This window comes from Fukomys damarensis, unplaced genomic scaffold (genome assembly GCF_012274545.1).
Source record: "Fukomys damarensis isolate Sample0158 unplaced genomic scaffold, DMR_v1.0_HiC HiC_scaffold_28, whole genome shotgun sequence".
NCBI classification, from domain to species: Eukaryota; Metazoa; Chordata; class Mammalia; order Rodentia; family Bathyergidae; genus Fukomys; species Fukomys damarensis.
The window spans coordinates 34003891-34026241 of NW_022900940.1; the positions used below are offsets into that span (position 1 = coordinate 34003891).

General features: G+C 38.8%; 1 long non-coding RNA gene across 1 annotated transcript in view; it reads right to left on the reverse strand.

The window, feature by feature from the left end:
- Positions 1-22351, reverse strand: part of LOC104854313 — a 136401-nt gene that overhangs the window by 110708 nt on the left and 3342 nt on the right. Inside the window, exon 2 of the long non-coding RNA XR_778051.1 lies at positions 1306-1345. This is a non-coding gene — a long non-coding RNA (uncharacterized LOC104854313). The remainder of the gene's footprint in view (positions 1-1305; positions 1346-22351) is intronic.

Consider the following 22351-nt stretch of genomic DNA (forward strand, 5'->3'; position numbering starts at 1 on the left):
TTTCCTCTTTTTTTTTTTTTTTTTTTTTTCTTTCCTTCTAATTTGAGTTTATAGGATCTCACTCCAGTGCTCAACAGCCTTTTTGGCTAGGGAACACTTGCTTCAATCCAACTTAAAACTCTTGTGCTATAATAGCAAGGAGGTTTCTTTTTTATGCTACTATGTAGAGATCGGAGCACAGCTGGTCAATCTATTCTGTGTTAAAACCTTTCACGAACTTGAAAAAATATTATTAAATTTATTCTCCGCCTTCATTTCTGGCCATAGAATAATCCCTACTCGCAGTAACATTTTAATTTATGAAGTATTTTATCATTTATTCTACCTTTTGATCTTACCCCTATTTCTTTTTTCCCCCTTAATTGGATCATTCATCTAATTATGAGGCTGACCATTAAGGAAAATAATAGGAGAGAAATGTAACTATGGTCATGATCTTTGGACAGACCAGGATTTGAGTCTTTGACCTAACATTGACCTGTATTTGAAAACACTTACAAATTACTGAATATTTGAGTCCCTTAGTGTATGAACCAGGCATAACTCATAGGAGTACTATGAGAACACAGTGGCATACTAGACATACACAAAGAGCGACTAGCTGATGTGAATGGTTCAGAGCCCTTTTCAGTTACATTTAATTCTTTTACTGTTTCATGCATTCTTTTCTAGGAGGCAGAAGTGCCTAGAAACTTACATGGCCTTAGGGTGGTCCTTAGCAGACACTGGAATAGCCAGCTTCCTCCTGATTACCTTTAACTCAATTTACACTTGCAGGATTACCTGCAAGAATCAAGCAAAGGCTTCCTAATATGGAACTTGGCCTGGTAAACAGAGCATACTTTGCTTGTCTTCTTCCCTTTTCCCGGTCCCAGTGCCCTACTCCCTTATCAGTTTCTTCTGGGACCACTTCCTTAATAAATCACTTACATACAAATCTTCCTCTCCAAATCTACCTCAGGGTAAATGATATGACAATGAACAACCATCATTCTCACTTCCTCATAGTTCAAGTTGTTGGAATGCCTCCCTTGAGAGATAATACTGATATTTTTCAGGTGGACAAATGCTTTGAAAATTTTCCCATTAGGGCAATTTCCTTAATTCATTACATCTTCAACGAACTATAGGGTATAGAGAATTATTTATTGAATGAGCAGGAAATAAAGGAGGTTTTAGGCAGGATGTATGGATGTTTATAACATCATTCACTCTTTAGAAATTGCAGGTAAGTGTTCTACCACAGAGCTACACCTCCAGCCATTTAGAGACAGGGTCTTGAGAAGTTGGATCAAGGTCTCTCACCTGAGTCATTCTGGAAAAGGAGACAGGAGCGTTGTGGCACCTGAGAGATAAGCACAAACACATAGTGAAGTTGAAGTGAGAAGTAAAGAATGTGATGTCTTCCCATGGCAGGTTGAGGACAAAAAAACAACAAAGACTTTTCAATAAATATCCATGGTCTTTTCTAGCCAGTCCTTTGGGCCACGGCATATATGGCATAGGAATAAAACAGGCCAGATCAGAAATCCACACACAAGAGATTTCAGAGCTATCAACCAGATAGAATTTGAGTCTAGTCACTCCTGAGGGGGTCATTAAAGATCTTAAAATAAGTTACTTTTTCCTCTCATGTGCCTGTTTCTTATCTTGTTTCTATTTCCCCCCACCTCACTCCTACATTGTTCAGAAATTAGTCAGTAAATCTACTGTCTCAAACTTTGAAAGGGAAATCAAGTAACCAACATTAATCAGTACCTTTCATGATTATTATTAATCATGATGTTCCTCTCTGCCCTGAAGGGCTGTACCTTGCCTGTCCCCTACTTCATCAGCTCAAAGGCAGCCCTTTTGTAAGAGGCTGTATTTTGGTTAGTTGAGACTTTCAAAAATGCAATGTTGAGCCGCATTTTAATTATTTTTTATTCATATTTGCCTTTCGCAAGCTTCACTGGGGCCTATAATTTCCCAGTTTTAAAATGAATCTGATCATCCCCTATCATCTCTTCCTCTGCTTCTGCCAGGTCTCATTTTGGTGAGAGGAAGTTTGAGGCCTGCTAAACCAAAAGGATATGCTTTTGTTTTAGCCAAGATTACCCTCTACTCTGTAACATAATCAGACTTCTTACCAAATCCACCCACACAACTGCAATCCCATCCATTTCCTTTAATTGTGTTTTTAAGCTTTTTTTTTCCAAAAGAGGAGGAATCATTTATTTGTTTTTCTCCTGCTCTTGCTCTTGCCAAGGCCACAGTACGATAAATACATTGAGAAGGCAAAATGCACGCACACACACACACACACACACACTTTTTTACAAGGCTGCTTTTCCCCCGTTGTCATGGTTTCCATTGAAGCCTGTTACCTGTGGTAATGCTATTCAGATAATGTTATGCTTGTTTGTTTGCTTGTTTGTTTGCTTGTTTGTTTTAAATATCACATTATTTCAATACTTCAGTTACAGCATGGCAGTAGAAAGAATTTAAAACTCTCTTCCTCAATATCTACTTCTCTCACTCCAGCCTACTTTCAAACAAATTGCTTACATCTGAAAACATGTCCTTACATGGTACACAGAGCATGATGTGATATCTTGGATGACTTCAAACCTTGAGATCAACAGAAACAACTTCTCCTGAAGGTCACTGATGAATTCTACACTGTTAAGTGCAATGGCTAAATCTCACCTAATAATTCTCATCTTAGTTGACCTTTCAGCACAATTATTTGACACAATTGATCAGTCTGTCCACCTTAAAATATGTTTTCCATGGGACATCATACCCGTTTTGGCCTCTCCTTGTCAGCTTCATGGCTGTTTTCTCTCCATACCCCCGAACCCCAAGGTTCAGTATGGTCTGCCCCTCTCTGAAGGTGGTCTAAGTGATCTCATCCAATTTCATGGCTTTAACTTTCATCTATATGTTGATGATACACAAATTTCCAACTTACCCTCTTTCCTATACTCCAGACTCATATATCCAATGTCAATACCTACATAGTCCTACTAAGACAGAAATTATGATCCTGGCAGGAGTTAGGATTCTATTAGACAGTAAGGACAGCTCCAAAATAGACTCAGGAAGCCCAAACTTGAGTCTGCTCAGTCATAACCCTACAGGGCTCTTCCAAAAACACTCTACCAGGTATCCTGCATCTGTCAGAGACCTTCCTAGAGAATGAGCAAGTAAGCTATTGGCTCAAGAGCAAGCACTTGGTCCCTGCTTGGGCACTTTGTGGACACTGCATAGATGGGACCCTAAAAAGTGTGTAAGCTGCTGTAGAGTTGAGATCATATCATTTTTGCACAACAGCCCAAGCTCCTTTATAAGCAACTAAAAACTCCTAGACAAAGAGCCAGTTGGCGCATCCTGCTCAGGACCCCTTCCCAGTGAGCAGGAGCTCTACTTTCCTCTACATCTTTCAAATGAATTTGTTGGCATCCTACCTCCCACACCCACCATTTCAGTCTTCATCACCATGGAATATGACCCTGGTGTTCCATTATTCATATCATTTTAACATGTTCAAAAATCAGAATGTCTACATATGCCCCCCACCAAAACAATCCTCCTATTTCAATCTTCTTCATGTCAGCTAATTATGTCTCCATATTTCCAAATTTGGATCAGTATATTTGTGGTACCCCTAATTCTACTCTTACTCTAAAAACCATTATCAAATCCTAATGATCTTCACCCATACAACCCTGAGCACACTGATCTTGTCTGATGAAATTCTATTGTCTCTTCTTTCAAAATATATCTGGAATCTGACTGTTTACAATCCCAATTAACATCACCTTTGCTCAATAATCCGGATAATTTCAGAAGCCTTCTGAATAGTCTCCCTTGCACTTTTTCCATTCTTTTTCAGTCAACACAACAGATGGATCCTGTTAAAACAGATCTAATCATGTCAGTACTTTGTACAAAACATCCCTATGAACCAGGCATCGTAGCATACACCTGCTTAAAATCCCAGCCTCTGGGAGGCTGAGGCAGAAGTATCACAAGTTTGAGCTCCGCCTGGGCAACTTAGCAAATTTGGGAGGCCTTGTCTCAAAATAAAATGTAAAAAATAGCTAAGGATATAGTTTAGTGTGAAGGTCCTAGATTCAGTGTTCAATGCCCAGTGCTACACACACTCTCACACACACACGTGCGCATGCACACAGCCTTCCAGTGCCTTTCTAAGCAACACAAAGAAAAGACCAATGTTCTTTCTATGACTTACCAGGTACCTCTGTGATATCATCTCCTGTAAATTTCCTTCCCCTTCATTGATTCCAGTCTAATAATTCCAGCCTCTTTGCTTTTCTCTGCACTGCCAACATATGCCACTCCTGTGGCTTTTCTACTTGCTACTCTCTCTGGCTGGACTGCTAGCTCACTAGAAATTTGTGTGGCTATGCCTTCTACTTTAATCAAAATCACAGTCTCATTGAGGCTACCTTTGAGTGATCTATCTAAAACTCCCCCTTCTCCTCTCGTTTTGCTTGTCAGCCCTTACTATTATCTTATTTCTTTACTTTTCTTCCATATTTTGTTCATTTTTCACCTCACCTGCTAGAATATAAGATGAAAGAAGTAAAAGGCTTTTGGTTGTTCATAACTGTATCCTTGAAGCGCTTGAAGCAGAAGGGACGCTCAGTAAATATTTCTTGAATGAGTAACTTTCAGTGAAGACAGAGTCTTCTCTAATCATCCCATGTACCCCAAACAAAAAGAAGGTAGGAAAAGTAAGAGTTGCTCTAAAAGGAGATACAAGAGTAGTTACAGGAGGGTCAGGCCTGAACATGGCTGAAGTGGCAGGAAATGTCACTGAGAAGCCATGATCTTCCAACCTCAACGCTGCTGCTGAATGCATCAGTTGTGGGGTGCAAGCGGTTGATAAGAAATAGGCTTTATCAAAATCCTCACACTTACAAGGCTGTTAAGAATTTATTTCATGCTGAGTTGTCTGATGAGGCTTTACTTACCCCTCAACTTTCTTTCACACAGGAGGCTTAGCAAATTTACTGTCCAGTAGTAATGATTTTAGGACTTACATCATTGTTCCTTTCTTTAGGTGCATATAAACATGAAGTTTATTGGTCTAAATATGTGAGAAAATGTGAATTTTATTTTAAAATGGGTTTTTATCCTACAGCTTGGAGATCTGCCTGAATACTCTATCCTTTGTTTTCCTTATTTTCACAATTCTCCTCTTTGCCAACTCTTTTTTTTCTGCCTTCTCTTACAATGTTACTATTATTTTTTAATTTAGAGTTACATAGCAGGAATCCTATATAGTTCACCTGATAGCAACAGAAAATTAGCCAAGGAGTAAAGAAGTACCTACAATTTTATTATTCAGTAGGGACTAATTTAGACAACTTTTCAGGATGGTGGCAATCCTTCCCGTTTTGTTTGTTTGTTTAGTTGGTTGTTTGTCTGTTTTTCTGCTGCTCTGATTCCTTCATACCTACAACCAGGGGGGAAATTCCCTTCCCATATTGTATCACCTACAGGCATAGAGATACCTATCGGCATTTCTGTATGTTCTGCTCTTGGGGGGATTTGGGATATTACCATTAGGGTGTGGAAGATTTGTTTCATACAGGGAGTTATGTAGCATCTTCGGGGGATCTGAGACCTAGAAAACAGCAGTCTTATTCAAGGAAGACCACGTTACCAGGGAGCCCAGTTATCAATCAATGTACCACAAAAATTAAACCGTCTCTTATAACAGCAGTTGAAGCACTGTGGGCAATGAATTCTTAGGGGGTGGCAAAACAGATGAAATCCAGTCATCACATTTTACAACAGATCTGCTGCTTGATAAAGTACAACTGGAGAGCTGACTGTTAGCAATAAGGCCATTTCTAAGAATAAAATGAGTTTGTAAAAGATCCGTTTGAATTATTAACTCCAAAAAATGGCTGGAGAAGAAAATGGTTGCTGGTATCACTGGCTTTTCTCCTCACACGTATGATTAGAACAAAGGGAGGCATGGGAGAGCAGGGGAAAAAGGGAAAGCAAATTTCCCTCCGACATAAGGAGGCACATTTTCATGCAGCGCCTCATCGATACATAGAGAGGCCACCTACCAGGTAAAGAAAAACACTGTGGCCATTGTGAATGCAAGCAGATGCCAAAGCAAGGGAAAACAACAACACTTATTTTCACCAAATATCAACTAACTAACTCTCTCTCTCTCTTTCTCTCTCTCTCTCTCTCTCTCTCTCTCTCTCTCTCTCTCTCTCTCTCTCTCTCTCTCTCGCCTTGCAATGCATTCCAGCAACACCAAGTGGACACTCATATGCAGCCTTTCCTCTGCACCCTGTGGATCGCCACTCCCTACTCTCAAACCCCAATCCAGATTTAATTTAAAATGCAAGCCATGTTGGAGGTCACAGAGAAGCCAAGGTGGCTATTAATACCTTGTTCTTCTTAAGTTGCAAACAGAGGATGAGGCCCGTAAAAAGACAATGTTACTGTTCTCCAATTCAATATTTCTCACCACATTCACGATGTGATTTGAAATCTTTCATCCGAAGCAAAATGTAAGAACATCTTAAACAGGTCACGTTGGTCAAAGCTCTCATTTGATTCTATGAGCCTGTTTTCTCCATGTTGTAAGAAGAAACACAGATGCATTCTGATTCCAGAAAAAAAGGACACTTCTTTATGGAACCATGCAGTAAAGGAAAACCCAGACACAGTATGATCGCTACTAAGGATCCCGGAATATCATTTAACTTTCTCTTCTACAGGAAATGGCTCTCAGGACCCTTCCAAGTCATCTTCAAATTCTTTCAGTAAAAAAGCCTGAAGTCTTCTTTTAAAAATGTACATGATATGCCGGAACTTGTGGCTCCCATCGGCAATAACACTTGATAAACAATGTCAGAGCTTCCTATTTACTCCATTGTTAAAGATGTATTCCTTTCTTATATAAAGTAATTGAATGTAAGGTAAGTGAATAATATTTAGGACCATTAAGGATTCAATTACCCTTCTATTTAAAAAATCAAAATTGGAAGTAGAGTTTACATCTCAAGTATTGCAGACCTGATTAGGGCACATTAGGAAAGGCATAGTAAAAGACCGAAACTTGCAAAAAAGAAAAAAAGCACTATGGATGTGCTTAGTCTAAAAGCTTGGAGGTTGAGAGGCAGATGCTCAAAGGACATAAAATCACCGTGGGTAAATCATCCTATTTACCAAATTCTAGAATAACAGAACGATACTGCTTGAAAGAAGTAGTTTTAGGTTGAATTGATGCTGTTGTTGGTGTTCAGATGTTGTCATTTAAGGAAATTTTTCATATAGCAGGATAAACATCAGCCATAGAAAGCTATTTCATCCTTGGGAAGCTGTGTATATGATCCAAAGAAGGTTGAGATCATTTTATTTGCATTTATTTAGCAAATGTCTGGCACCATTCTAAACTCTTTTTTTAAAATGACTGCTTAATCTCCATAAAAGTTGAACAAAGCAAGTATTCTTATTATCTTCATTTTTCAAATGGAGTGGAGGCTTCGAGATGTTAAGAGATCCTACAGCTGGTGGGTGACAGAGTCTGACCTCAGTCACTTCTCATTCATTTGTCCCTTTCATTAATGTTCTTCGATCACCTACTGAGTGCAAGGTAAAGTGAACACATTCCCGTTCTTCAAAATGTCTATGGATTAAGAAATAAATGAAATATGGATCCCAATGCCTGCAGCCTAAAGAAGAGGTGACAAGCTATCGATCTGAGATGATTGTAATGTACGAAGCAACTCCAAAATCCCTACAAGTGGTCCAAGGGAAGGGACAGAAACAGAAAAGAAGTTAGGAGGAAGGAACCACAGTAGTTGTAATTGTAACGATAATTATGAATGAGCCCATAGTAGTTACCATTCGAATCGTGGAAAAATAGAGTTCTCTGTGGGAGGAAAACAAATTCTTAAACAGTGCTAGAGTTTTGCCAATTTTGATGAGCTATAAACAGATGGTAGGTTGGTTTCTGGGAAAAGTGTGAAGAGGTTTTTTTGTTTGTTTGTTTGTTTGTTTTTTGTTTTTTAACTAAGCATACACCTACCTTCTGACCCAGCAGTTCTTCTCCTAGGTATTTTCCCGAGAGCAATGAAAATAGAAGTCCACACAAAGGACTGACTAGTACAAGAACGTCCATAGTACTAAAATCTGAAATGCTTAGGGGTCCACTCACAGGGAAACCACAAACCATTCTAGGCTGTATTTATATGAAGAGCTACAACTCAACAATGAAAAAGAACAAATTACTTTTTAAAACAAAACAGCCTGGTGAATCACAAACCTATTATGCTGAGTGTGAGTAGCCAGACATAAAAAGATTGCATGCTGTAAGATTCAATTGAGATTAAGTCCTAGACTGAGAAACTGTTACAGTGTAGAATTGAATCAGGGCAGGGTTCATCCTGGAGAGGGTACAGGAATTTGCTGAGAATATCCACGAGGAATTTTCCTGGGTGTTGGCAAGGTGAGATCTTGACAGATGTTGTGGATGACACAGAGGTATGTTTTTGTCAAAACTCATTGAATATATTAGAGATATGCGCTTTGTACTGCACCTGAGTTTCACCTGGCAACACAAGAGAAGAATGAAACATATTGAACTCTAGTGAAAGACTTCCATGATATCATATTTAGGAGCAAAGTGTACTTGAGTCTACTACTTTAGAATATAGCAAAAAATAAGATATGCTGATGGATAAATAGATGTATGATAAAGCAAGTATATTAAACTGTTCATTATAAAACTTATCTGGTAAATCTGTGAATATTCTATACAATATTTCAAGATTTTGTATGTTTAAAATTTTTCATTATAAAACACTGGGAAAATACAACTCAAAAATATATTAATAGTTTTTGGGGTTTTTTGGGGGGGTTGTTTGTTTTTTTTTTAGTTCTAGAGATTGAGCGTTTCACTCAGAATAACATCCTTGGCTCTTTTTATTTTTTATTTTGAGATATGGTCGTGCTCCGTCATTACATTCCCCAGGAGAGACTTGGCTTTGGCATCCTCCTGCCTCAGCTTCCCAGAGCTCTGGGATTATAGGTGGCCGCCACCATACCCAGTTTAACACATGTTATTTTTAAAAGGGACTTGAAAATTTGAATGACCTATAAATTACACATACTTTGTGGTGAGGAAATGTTTTATTCTTTAAGCTTTCTTTCTTTATTGAAGCGGTAACGATATCCAAAAGCACAGCCTGAGGATAGCATTTTAATGAAGCATGATATATGTCTAACCTGTATTTTAGAAACAATTTGAAGATACACTTTAAATGGGTTATCAATTTTTTAAAAACCTGGAATGCACAAAACCAGGATTTTGGGATATAAGTGCTTTCTCTGAGGGGCACTGGAAATTTGTTAAATATATTTATTTCCTGTATGGAAAATGTGAAAAGGCCCTAAAAACACACAGTATGAAAGAACCACCCATAATCTCCTCACTGAAAGAAAACCACTATTAATAGTTTGAGAAATTTATTTCCAGTCATTTCTTTTTCCATAATTTTGCAACATTAAAATGGCAAATGCACTATTTTGGTACAGTATGTTTCATGTAAATAAAAAGTTTTCAAAAATTATTTCTTTCAAGAATTATTTTAAGAGCTACATAATGTCATTTTAAATGACTGTGTCACGTTTTGCTGTGGAAATGCGGGCATATAGTTTGTTTTTATTTTGTTTAGCTGTAAAAGTAACACTGAAAGGCAGCATCTTGGGGGGGACCCTCTTTACATTCCTATTATTTATAGGATGAGAATTTCTGGAAATGTACCTCTAGTAGAGTATTTTAGGTGGTTAAAAGACGTCCCAGTGCACCCTTGACAAGATGCAGTCACTGCTGCGCACAGTTTGGCGCTGTAAAGCATGGGTCAACGCCTCACCCCATGGTTGTGAGCATTACCCCTTGCAGTTCACACAAACCCAAACACATGCGCAGGACAAGGGTGCGAAGAGGGATCACGATCTTGAAAGCATCTCTCTCTTTCCTGTACAATAGAATGTGTGTGTGTGTGTGTGTGTGTGAGTGTGTGTGTGTGTGTGTGTGTGTGTGCAGCTACTGCAAGTTGCATCAAGGAGCTTTTTCATTTTTTATTTTATTTTGAAACAGGGTCTCTCTAAGTCACTGAGATGCTCAGGCTGGGCTTGAATATGTGATTCTCCTGCCTCAGCCTCCCAAAGTTCTGAGATTATAGGCATGCACCACCTCACCCAAGAAGCACGGAGATGATGAAGGCAAGATTTGGTCTGGACCTTCTTGCGCTGAGACTACCTGGTGGTCCCCAAGCATCCGTGGAAGGTGCAGCCTCCCTATTATAGAAAGGAGACCCTTTGTGAGAGCAGTAGACAAAGGAAGAGAAGGTATTTCTGTGCCAAAACTGAAGTCCAAGCTGAAGATGTAAGCTACAGAGAATCAGTCAGAAATGGGGACTTCCGGCAAAAGTTGTAATTAAACCCAAAGAACCCTGAAGGCCAAAAGACCTGGGGCAAGGTGAGAAGAGATTTCTATCTCACTCATTTTCTGCCTCAGCAAAAGACTTAAATCTGTAGTGTGCTGGAGCTGGCAGGCACCAGCCGCAAAGAGGTGATTGGTAAATATTCAGGAATTCCACAAACGAGTTTGGTAACTTGAAATTGATGGAAATATTTACTGTCTGGAAATGGGCAAATGCTGCAATTCAGGGGATTTTTTTGTCTCTTGAAGATCTGTTTTATCAGCTCAGCATACCTCAAATCCAAAACTGTTTTCTGATTTTTCCCCTGAATTCAAGACGTTGTTCCCAACTGCATTCAGGGAATCTTCACCTGCTTTGAATGTATAGATTCTAAAGACAAAAGGTCACACTCTCTGGGAGGTACCTTACTAGTTCGTTCTGTATTTTTCTCAGCATTTTGTATCTTCTCAAACACTAGCACTCTGGGCTGGAGATTTAGCTCAGCAGTTGTGCTGCCTGCCTTGCAAGTACAAGGACCGGAGTTTAATCACTGGTACCAAAACAAAAAACAAAAACAAAAACAAAAAACCACCAGCACTCAGACCTCACAATCACAGTCAACACCTTGCTTGGCAATAAACAAGCAGAAAAAGAAGGTGGAGAATTATTGGAGTGGCATTAGTTCCTAACACACTTGTCAGTCCTTGCAGTGAGTCCTTTACATACATTCCCACAACATTTCTTGAGAAAAAGTATTAATTCTATAAAGGAAAAACAGAAGTTCAGGGAAGTTATGCTATTTATTAAGCTTTCACAGATAACAAATTTTTAGAACTATGATTTGAATCCAGGACCCTGTGATTACAAAATCCACACTCAAACCAATATGTCATATTTCTAACCAATCAGGGGCCAGATTCTGCTCTTCAGGACTCCCTTCATTTTTTATGGAGGTGTTATTTACATACAATGAAATGCACAAATCTTAAATTTACATTTACTGAGTGCTGACAAGTAACATAGACTTGTGTAAGTAACATATCTGTCAAGACAGAACATTTCCATCACTCCCAGCATCTTTCCTCCGTGCTTGTTCCAGTCAGCTCCCCTTGTTACAGTCAGTGCACGGGTACCACAATAAAATAATATTCCCCAAATGGTACCATAATAAAATAATATAAACCAGGTGACCTAAAAGCAATAGAGATTTATTTCCCTCATCTATTTCTTGAGGTGAGGAAATTCAAGATCAAGTAGCCAGCAAATAGTGCGTCTGGCAAAGGTCAGTTTAATGATTCATAGATGAAACTTCCTTGGTGTGTCCTCAACATGGTGGAAAAGACAAGGCAGCTTTTGGGAGCCTCTTAATGGAGATTAAGGCCACTATCTCAATGAGAAGGGCTCTGTCCTCATGACCTAATCATCCCCTGGTGACCCACATCCTAAGTGTATCACATGGTGATTATATTTCAAGATATGACTTTGGAAGGGACACACATATTCATATGACAGCACAATGTTGTAATTTATTTCATCACAGATGAATTTTATCGACCTTAGAACTTGGTATAACTGGAGTCACACAGCATACAGTCTTGTGGACAAACTTTCTAGCTCAGCACTACCAGAACAATGCATATCATTTGTGAATACTGGTAATTTGTGTCTTATCGCTGAGTAGTATTTCACTATTCAAATAAACCAATGTCGCTGGGGGTTTAGCTCAGTGGCACCACCCCTGCCTCACAAGCACAAGGTCCTGAGTTGGATCTCCGATACCAGGAAAAAGAAAAGAAAAAAAAAGAGAGAGAGAGAGAAAGTAAATACACCAATGTTTATCCACTCTTTTATAGATGGGCATTTGGATAGTTGACAATTAGGAAAAACAATGCTATGGATATTCATTCATGAACATGTCTTTTTGTTAACAGAAGTTTACATTTCTTTTGAGTGATACTTAAAAGTACTTAAAGGAAGCTATATATTAGGTTTCTTACATGAAAAACTTCCAGACTCACTCTCAAAATAGTTTTGTCAATATAAGGCCACTAGCAGTATATGATGATCCTATTTGCTCACTAACCTTAATACATTTAGCATTGTCATGCTTTATTATTTTAGCGCTTTTAGTGAGTATGTAATAATAACTCATTGGTTTTAATTTGTATTCCCCTAATGATCGATGTAGGCCTAGACATTGACATGGGGTATATCCTAGTGACTTCACAATAAGGAAAATTCCTTTGACAGGACCCAGGAAAAGTTAATATGAAAGAAAAGCAAAAATATGGTAGATTTCATAAAAATTAAAACATAAAGCAAAGAGTGAACAAGGCACACACAGAAATTAACATACACATTCAGAGGACCTGGACTCAGAATACACAGACAACTCCTACAACTCAAGTAAAAGAAATCCAACAGGGAAAGAATGAACAAAAGACTTCAACAGGTCTTTCTCGAAAAAAATACAGTACACACAGCAGCCAAAAACACATGAGAAAATGTCTTATAGCCTTTCATCTGTATATTCCTTTCATGCCATAAGTTTTTACCTTCTACTACAGTTTGTGAAAGTGCAAGTCCCACTCAAACTGTACACAGCCTAAAACCAGAATAAACATTTGAGATATCTTTAAACCTTCAGAATATGTACACACACAGAGACACAAAAGGGTCACAGGTATTTTCCAGTGTTTGACCCGTTGAGTTAATGCACATCTTAAGACCTTTTAGCAGACCATTACCACTGAAAACAAATACAGCAGCACCTAGAGAGGAAAATGAAAATACATAACAAGAGAAATAAACCTAAGAAGGGAAGAAAATATCTCTCACAGATAGATGAAATGACATTTATAATGCTAGTTTAAAATATAAATGAATATAAGGTTTGTAGAGTAAAAAGACAAAAATAACGTGTAACAAAGCTTTCTAAAAATAAAACACCCACTCTTTTGCATGGGCAACCCACCTCTGTGTGGGTAGTTTTGCATCTACGAAAGCCCAGGGAAAGCTATCAGACCAAAACAGGAAGCCTCTCATGTGTTCTCAGGCGGAAGTCACTGCGAACTACCCCTGTGTGACCTGCTGTGTGTCCTGCTTGCCCGAAAACTCAGATTCTGTGTCAGAAATTACACTCGGGTGTCATCATTACTGCACCACAGTCATATTTTCAGGTTCCAATGACATCATCTAGGAATTCCCAGCACACCATAATTTTAACTTTGTAGGACATATGCTCCCCAAAATAAAATTTGTTCACCCAGGTATCTGTAAATGACTCGTTTGAAACTTACTGACTCACGATCGTTCAGAACAGTGACTCTGTAAGGAATTTTCTGAACTAGAGGATTCCTCAGAACTTCGTAATTATTTTAAAACAATAATGCATACTTTATTTCAGATGACCTCAAGACCTAGTTATTTTCAGGGGGGGGAAAAAGCCTTGAATTTATTTCAATGATCTTATTTTTGTCCCAAATTTCAAACTAATTTGTACATATCATTCTCATGTAAATTTTTGTCTGTACAAGATACAGCAATGTCGTTATTTTAAAACATGAAAATTCTGACCAAGAGAAGCTATTTTTCATGACTTTTTCTTCCTGAGATTCTTAGGAGGAAAGAAGGTACCCTTACCAAACAAATCACATTTCACAACTAGAGCAGTAAACAAGAAGGTCAGTGGTGTACTCGAGGTAGGGTTCACATAGCTTCTGGGAACAGCAGGGAAAACGAGTTTTAAAAAGAGAGAAACAATTGGGAGGATCCTTAAAATGATATTCCAGAGGAATACCTTAAACATAACTATAAAAGATATGTGTGTTTGTGGGACGGATGCGAGTCAGAAAAAAGAAAACATTAGGTGAAAGTTATTGTTTTGTAGGAAAACCTTGAAGGCCGGATTTGTTGTCCCAAAAACAACATGTAAAGCTATTTCGTAAAACAGAGGAGTTGGAGCCAGTTGACTTATAAATAGGCACAATTCACATGCACATTCATTCATAAATAAAACACTAAAATAAGAAATAACGAATGTTTTAAAATTAATCTGCTCCCACACTTCAACGCATTTGGAAACTCAAAAGACAGTTGGGAGGACAGACGAAAGACATTTCTTTATGAAAAAGATGAAATTTGTCAATCTGAGATATGGTAGGTAGGTTTCACCAGTGCGCACGACACCCAGAAGTTTTATGAATGAATCTAATCCCACTACATAATACCCTTGACTGGAGGCTCACTGGACTTCGCTCTGACCCTATGGACTTCAGCCCAAACTACGATACCCCTCTTAGCTTCCAAGTCCCACACCTCAGTGCCCAAGATTACACTCCATGCTCCTGAGCATGATGCTATTTCTTACTTTTGGCACGGGCGTGCGGGGGTTGGGGGGGAGTTACCGGGGATCAAACTCACAACCTTGAGATTGTGAAGCAGGCACAGGGCCACTGAGCTAAATAAATCCCCAGCCCATGATGCGCCTCAATCTGGGAATCCCTTATTGCCACCACGCTCCCAAGACTTCAGCTTTTGCCCTCTATCACCAGACTCCTCGATGGCAATCACTTGTAAATCAACTTGACCTGAGTGGAAGAGCGAAGCCACAGTGGCTCATTTTATTAACATCCTTGATAGGAGAAGTACAACTTTCAGGAATCCTGTTTGGCACCTTTGTTAGGAGTGTTGTTCAAAATGTCTCCTGGAAACTTTAAGCAAAAGGAAGGAGATGGCTTGGCAGATGCCAAAAGAACTCGTTGAATCAACTGTTTGAAAGTCCTTGGCTGTTGAGGAGCCAGAAACTAAGCATTGGCTGTGATCTCCTGCTCTTTTATAAAAGGACAGCTGGACAAACTTTCTGGCTACTGAGGAGAACTAAAAAGTATAATTCATTCCTCGATACCATGATAAAGTTGGGAGATTTAAAAAAAAAAAAAAAAAGGTTGATACTAACCTAAAGAAAGGACCATGGCACAGAAGGTCTGAAATGATCTTTGAGATTTCACAGTGAACGTGCAAATAGACTTTGCATAAGATCAGAGTGAAAGTACAGGAAAGATTTATTAAAAAAAATGGCAAAGTGTATTAAAAATTGCAGTCCTCACATGGTTTGCTCACTGAAAATTTCCTATTTTACTTTAATATTTGGATCTAATTGTTTTTATAACCATCTTTTTAGTGTTAAAATGGAGTACACACATATTTATTGCTACTCAAGCAAAACATACCCCCAAATAAGGAGAACTTTAAAATTTTGAACACACTTGAGAAAGCCACTTCAAAAGCATTACTGTGCAGTTGAAGAAAATCATTTGTTGCACATGTGCATGCATGCTAGCGGGTGTGCATTTGAACACCAGATATTCCTCTGGAATATCACTTTTAGGATCCTCCAAATTGTTTAATTAGCCTCTCTCTTTTTAAAACTTGTTTTCCCTACTATTCCCAGAACCTATGTGAACCCTACCTAGATATAGTAGATATAAGGCAGATCTAGCAAAATGGTTTAAATGGCCCCCTATACACGCAAATAACCTTCGAACCACTCTTGAAGTCTAACTTCTAACTTGTTTTTCCTCAATGAATAGCTTAAAAAAAAACTTGTGACTAGCCTGGGGAGTAAGAAAAAAATAAATCATCCAATGCTCTAGAGTATTATCAACGCTGAGGGTGCATGCATGGGACTCTCCTTGACTGCCCTCTCAGGGAAACAATGGCTGAAATTCTTCAATACCAAATATAATGCACACTAGCAAAAGATAGGCTTATATCATATTTTTAGATCTGTCATAAGTTTTAAATCCTCAAGAAAAACCTATCATTTAAAAGACTTTGCCTATCCCAGAACTCGGGAGGCTGAGGAAGGAGGATTGCTGTGAGTTCAAGACCAGCCTGAGCTACATAGTGATTTCCAGGTCAGTCTCAACTACATAGTAAGACCCTGTCTCAAAAAAACAAACAACAACAACAAAAAAATGACTACCTCATTTACATATGCCTAAATTCTAATTTTGGCTCTGGGGACTTCTATCAAATGCAACCTATCAGAATAACGTTCCATTTCAGTCAGTGAATGGGTTTGCTGCACTAGAAGGTCAGGCTTCAGCATGCTATTTCTAGATTTTGTATTGCATCACAATTCAGATCCTTTTCGTGACTACCTACCCACTTGCAATTTGAATTTCCTGGATGGCTTAAAGCTTTTAAGTCTGTTCCCACCCAAACTTTAAGATGCTTAGGATAGCATTTTGCATCCCCCACCATCCAGGGTTTTATTTGTGCGTAGTCATTTGGCACCCCAGGTTGCAAGCTCTGAAACAGTCGTTGGGCTTTGTGTGGCCCCCAAACAATCCCAAGAACGATGAAGAATATGGGCAACTTGGGAGCATCTTGAAGGATGCGGTGCCTGGGGTAATGTGTGTTGTGTGTTTAGTGAAGAATTAGCACCTCAGAGAAAGATTGTAAAGGTGTTCCTGGTGGTGAGGAGTGCAAAAATGGGAAACGTCTTCAATCTGCTTCAGCACTCTCTGGTGCTCTGTCAGCACTCTCCTCATCTGATTTAAAATTGATATTTTTGGTCGGGGTTTACAGTATTTGAAGATAATATTTGGAAGAGATTAGTGGGAGCCCACGATCTCATCTTCAACGAGAATGTGGCTTTTTTGGGCATGGAGGACTCAAATGCCAAATGCTCAATCTTACTTTTTCGTGTGTTCTCTGCTTGGAAGGTTCAGGTACCTCAATTCTGAAGAAGATTTTCTGAATTTCAAACTTTTGTAATAAATCCATGGTAACTCTTCTAGGGTTTTTTTTGTTTTGTTTTCATATGGGGATCGAACTCGGGTCCTTGCACTTGTGACGCAGGCAGCAGAACCACCAAGCTAAATCCCCGGCCCTAGGATTTGGATTTATGATACAGGTGAAAGGGACCCTTATATTATTGTGGTAGTAATAATAATAATAGCTGTGCTAACTAGGGCACTGTCACAAGACTGAGCTATTTACATGCAGCTGGTCTTTAACATAACAGTAGCACCTTGGTACTGTTAACTATATTTTACAGCTATAGAAACTGAGCCTGTACCTGGATACAAATATATCACCTTGACATCACAAGGTAAATTTTGGATCTCTGCACTCTCTCTGTAATGCATTGAAGTGTACTTTGAAAAGGTGTAACATTCTTTACAAACATCACATGGTGTTGGTATCATAGCTGCTGGAAAAGAGTCTTCATCTTACACTACTCTCACTGCTACCACCTAAAAGAGGCAATACTTCAAAGTGATATACATGGTACAGCCATCCTCGTGAGCCATTTGAGGGAATGTAGTTATTCCTTGGTGAATGGATACAGTAATACTTCAAAACCAGTATTTTACAGTTTCAAGAACTCACAATGTGGGGCAATGTTACCAGAAGCTGCTCCTATCCATTTCTGAGTGTGAGAAGGAAAAGCCTTGACAAAAAAAAAAAGCAAACAAAACAGCTACTTCAAGGCTGGTGAAGGCCTCCCTTGGATACCTACATTTTTCTGCTGCAGTTACAAAGAGAACGGTTGCATTCAAGAGCACTTCAAACTGAGTTCATTTATCTGCTCCTTGGAAGATACCTATATGTTAAGTTCTCTAAAAAAAAAAAAATCTTATTTCTGTGGCACCACAAGTTAAAGACATCTGTTTCCATTATCCACTGCTGTTATTCTGAAGAGAGACAATGATTGAAAGTCAAAGGTTAAGACTCCTGAAGCAGAAAACGGAATGTGTTCAGGGCTTCAGAAACACTGATACAGTTTATACAGATGTGACATCTCAGAATGTCGGGCTTATTGTTCTCTGACATATTTCTAGGAAATAATAATAATTGCCCGTCTTCTCTGAAATAGAGGTAGCATATCACTATTGAGACATGAGATTGCTTTCGCTAACAAGTTGACGATTTGGGCAGCAATAAGCAATTACAAGTTATCAATAATTGCTTTGTTAAGCAAACAGATTTCAGCAATTTCTCTCCAGTAAAATATTGCTTTCTTGACATCAACCCTTTAGCTGAAAAAAGGAATTAATCTGTTGTTGAGGCAACCAAAGTGATCTTAATTACATCTGTGGATTTGTGGTCTCATCCATAGATTAGGAGAATGATTTTGTTGATCTCAATGGATTTTTGACTTTTCAAGCATTCAGATTCATTCCCGTTCTCTCTCTCTCCCTCTCCTTCTCCCTTCCCCCCCCACCACTGAAATTATGCGAGAAACCTCAGGCCTGAGCTGATGTGATACACTTCTACTCAGGAATTCAAATTAGGTGTCCTCACTATCATCATTAACAAACACTGCTTTGGAGCATGAACACAACAGACAGCCTCTCTCCGTTGAGAAGGAATTAGGTAAGATACCTGTGATCACACACCTTCAGGAGGGAGCAGATGGGGCGTGTTCGGGTGAGAAAGGTGAAGCAGCAATCTTGGTGGCCATCCAAGCCAAGAGGAGGAACTCAAGTTCAGAAATTGAAATATAGTCTATGGCTACAGGGCAAAGCTGGCTCCCACCCATTTCTATTTTTAAGAGGCTTTTTAAAGAACAATGGAAAAACTGCCCTTGGTATCCCTTTTAGCACTTCTATTTTTCTCTGTCCTAAGAAAAATCTAATTTATTGTTGTATATAATTCTAACTTGTTTTGTGTTATCACCAATTTGTCCTGTTTTGTTTTAAATTGACTCTTTCGTTATTGAAAGGAAACCTTAAAAATTTCATACTTTCCTAAGGACATTATGGTGGAAAATTCACGGTAAATCTTATAACCTCTACCAGCCTATATCAAAGGACCCAGTTGGGAAAAATCACAGGATTCTATTTAAATTATTACTCCTCCTTTAATGAGACAATGGCTTTGACAAATAATACACACTTTCTCGGCTGTTAAGCAAGATGAGAAAGTCCTTAAAAAGATTTCTGACAAAAGTACCTAAAACATGGCACGCATGCATGCGTGTGTGAACGTGTGTGTGTGTGTGTGTGTGTGTAGCAATTGCATGTGTGAGTGTGTGTGTGTAGCAATTGCAGATATAAACAAGTGTACACATTCCTTAAGTTTGGGGTAGAAACTTAAGAGTGAGAGGTAAAAATTAAAACAAATAAGCAAAGTCTCAAAAGTCTAAGTGCTGTTTTCAGTTTGAACCTTTAAGAAGGAATTGTGTGGTTCATATTCTATCTAAAATGGTTTGCTCATAAATAATGAATGATAGAGGCAGCTTCTATACCAAAAGTCCCTTTCCATCCAAAAGAAAATTTATGATCTTTTCAAAATTTTAAATCATTTCAGACTGTGTAAAAAGAATACCTTCAGGTATTATTCTTGACCAAAGTTTTAAGGTAACTCGCTAGAATTATATTCCATATGAGGCAGGGTTACTCAACCTTAGCACATTTTGGATCAGATTATTTATTATTATAGGGACTGTCCCTGTGAATTGTAGGATGTGTAGCACCATTTCAGTTCTCTACCCCCCAGACAGTAGTAATCCCCAATACCATTTATGAGAAACAAACGTGTCTCCAGTTGCTGACAAATCTCTCCAGGGGTAATAGGGGAAAAAAATTCTTCCAGTTTTGAAAGTCATGAATATAAGGAATCCCTGTGTAGTGTGAAGATGTTTTGAGGAATGGGGAAGAGGAAGAGGTTGGAGTTCCTTACTAAAGCAAATTACCTGAGAGATAATTTTATTTTAACAATTATACATTGAATGACATGGCCACAGCATTTGGCATCTCTTCCCAGAAGAGGTAAAGTATATTTCTTCTCTCCCGGTCTCCTGGTCTTACCTGGAGAAGAATGCTGGCAAAAAGCATGTGCAGAAATGATATTATATTAGCTCTGAAGCCAGGTCTTATAAGGTTTGAGTTTACCAATCTGCTATCTGGAGGTGCTTCCCTAAGGACAACTATAGTGTTCAAGGAAGCCACTCAGGTGAAAACAGCAGAGGAAATACCCACCCAGCTCACGAGGAATGAGGAACTGTTGTTTTAAGCCTCTAAATTTTGGGGTGGTTTGTTATGCAGCATCGGCTAACAAACAGATGGCTCCTTGGCTTGGACCCAAAGTGTGTTTCTATCGAGGGATTTCAGTGTGAACTGTGGCGGATCAGATGCAGAGAGGTGAGTCACTTACGGGCAGAGTCACGAAGACATGGTTCCTAGTGTCCTGGGAGATTTCATCCAGCTTCTCAAGCACCTATTTGTGAACAAGTTACTAGCTTTTCAGAACTCCATTCAGTCTAACTAGGAAAATATGCATTCATAGTATATCAACAATGTAAAAAGGACGTAAGGAACGGAGAAAGAGGGCTCTGACTTTCTACTTGTTCTGAGGAAGATTAAAACAAAATCTTGGCTATTATCATAAAAAATAAAAGACAAGGCCCTAGAAACAGTAAAAATATATGCATTAAACAGGTAATTGTTGTGGAGCTTTTATACTGGCTGTATTGGAAGAATTTTCCCAGAATTTCCTTTCATTTGCCTTCCGGGCTACAGTTGATGAAAAAGGAAATTTGCTGAAGGTTTTTCAAATGTGGAGTTGAAGCCATAGCCATTATATGCTGAAGGTGTTCAAGGTGAGATGCAACAAGAGACCGGTGCAGCAATCTCATGGCTCCCAGCTTGCCCTCACTCTCCCCTTTACCAGCCTGTAACCTGCCCTGCTTCCTGCCTGCTGTGCTGCTTAAACAGCTGCTACCCTAGGGCCGCCACCCGCTCCCCAAGTGAAGAAGCAGCAGCGTTCCACTGGTTTCTCTACCCGTTCCACTTGCAGCACAACCTCAGCGCTCAGACATGGTTAACTTCCCAGACTTCCCTGTAGCTACTTGTCCTCTCCTATCAGTTTATCAGCAGGACTGGTTAGTAGTTCGTATCTCATCCTTCAACTCTTCTCCTTTCTTTTGGGCTTTAAGTCTCCTGTGTTTGTGCATTGTGGATTCTGGACATCCTGATACTCTCAGTGGTTTTGCTTCACAATTCAACTCTGACAGATACCCCAACCGAACAGTTCAGAGGAAAGAGATGCTAAGGATTAAATGTTGTCCTGGCATTCTATGGGATCATAGTACGTTTTGAGGCTCCAGTGCTACTTTGATTTCTTAGCTTCATTGATCATGAAAAACACCATTCCATTATCACATATACATAACCAATTCCTTGTGCCTTTAGTTGTGGAGAAACAGAAGCTAAGAGAAAACATTAAAGTCATTCCCTTATTTAGGACTTAGGAGGTGTTTTTGAAAACAAATAGCAAGGAGGTTTAAGGTGTCGTCTAAAAGACAAAGATCTCATGGACAAACACTGTGTAGATGGACAGTAATCAGCAGCATTCTTTAAATCAAAAGTAGCACTGAACACTGTGGTGAGACAAAGAAATGTTTATGGCATTGGAAGGGAAATGTATCTCAGAAATAATTTAAATGGGTTTTAGTACCTGTCATAAATATCAAAATACCAAAAGAAAAATCCGTAGGTAAATGTAACCTTGAGGGGCATAAATCACTAAAGAATAAAAATTTTCTGTAAGATAAATTGAAATGTTCCAGGGAAAAATAAATGCGGTGAGCTCTATGCTGGATAAAATTGAGCTTTGGACTTCTGAAAGTGTTGCGTGTAAAAGAAAGTTATCATGTTCATGATACATTCCATTGTCATTAGAGGAAATTTTGAAATTATGAAAACGATGCTGAAGACTACAATTCTGAACTACAGATATTTTTAAGCTTAATGAATTAAGTCAAACAGACATATGCCACTGAATTTCACTGACTTTGGTCCCTGAATGTTTAGCCCCGGCAAACATAGATGCAAGATTGAATAATTCTCCAACTCCAGACACCAGAA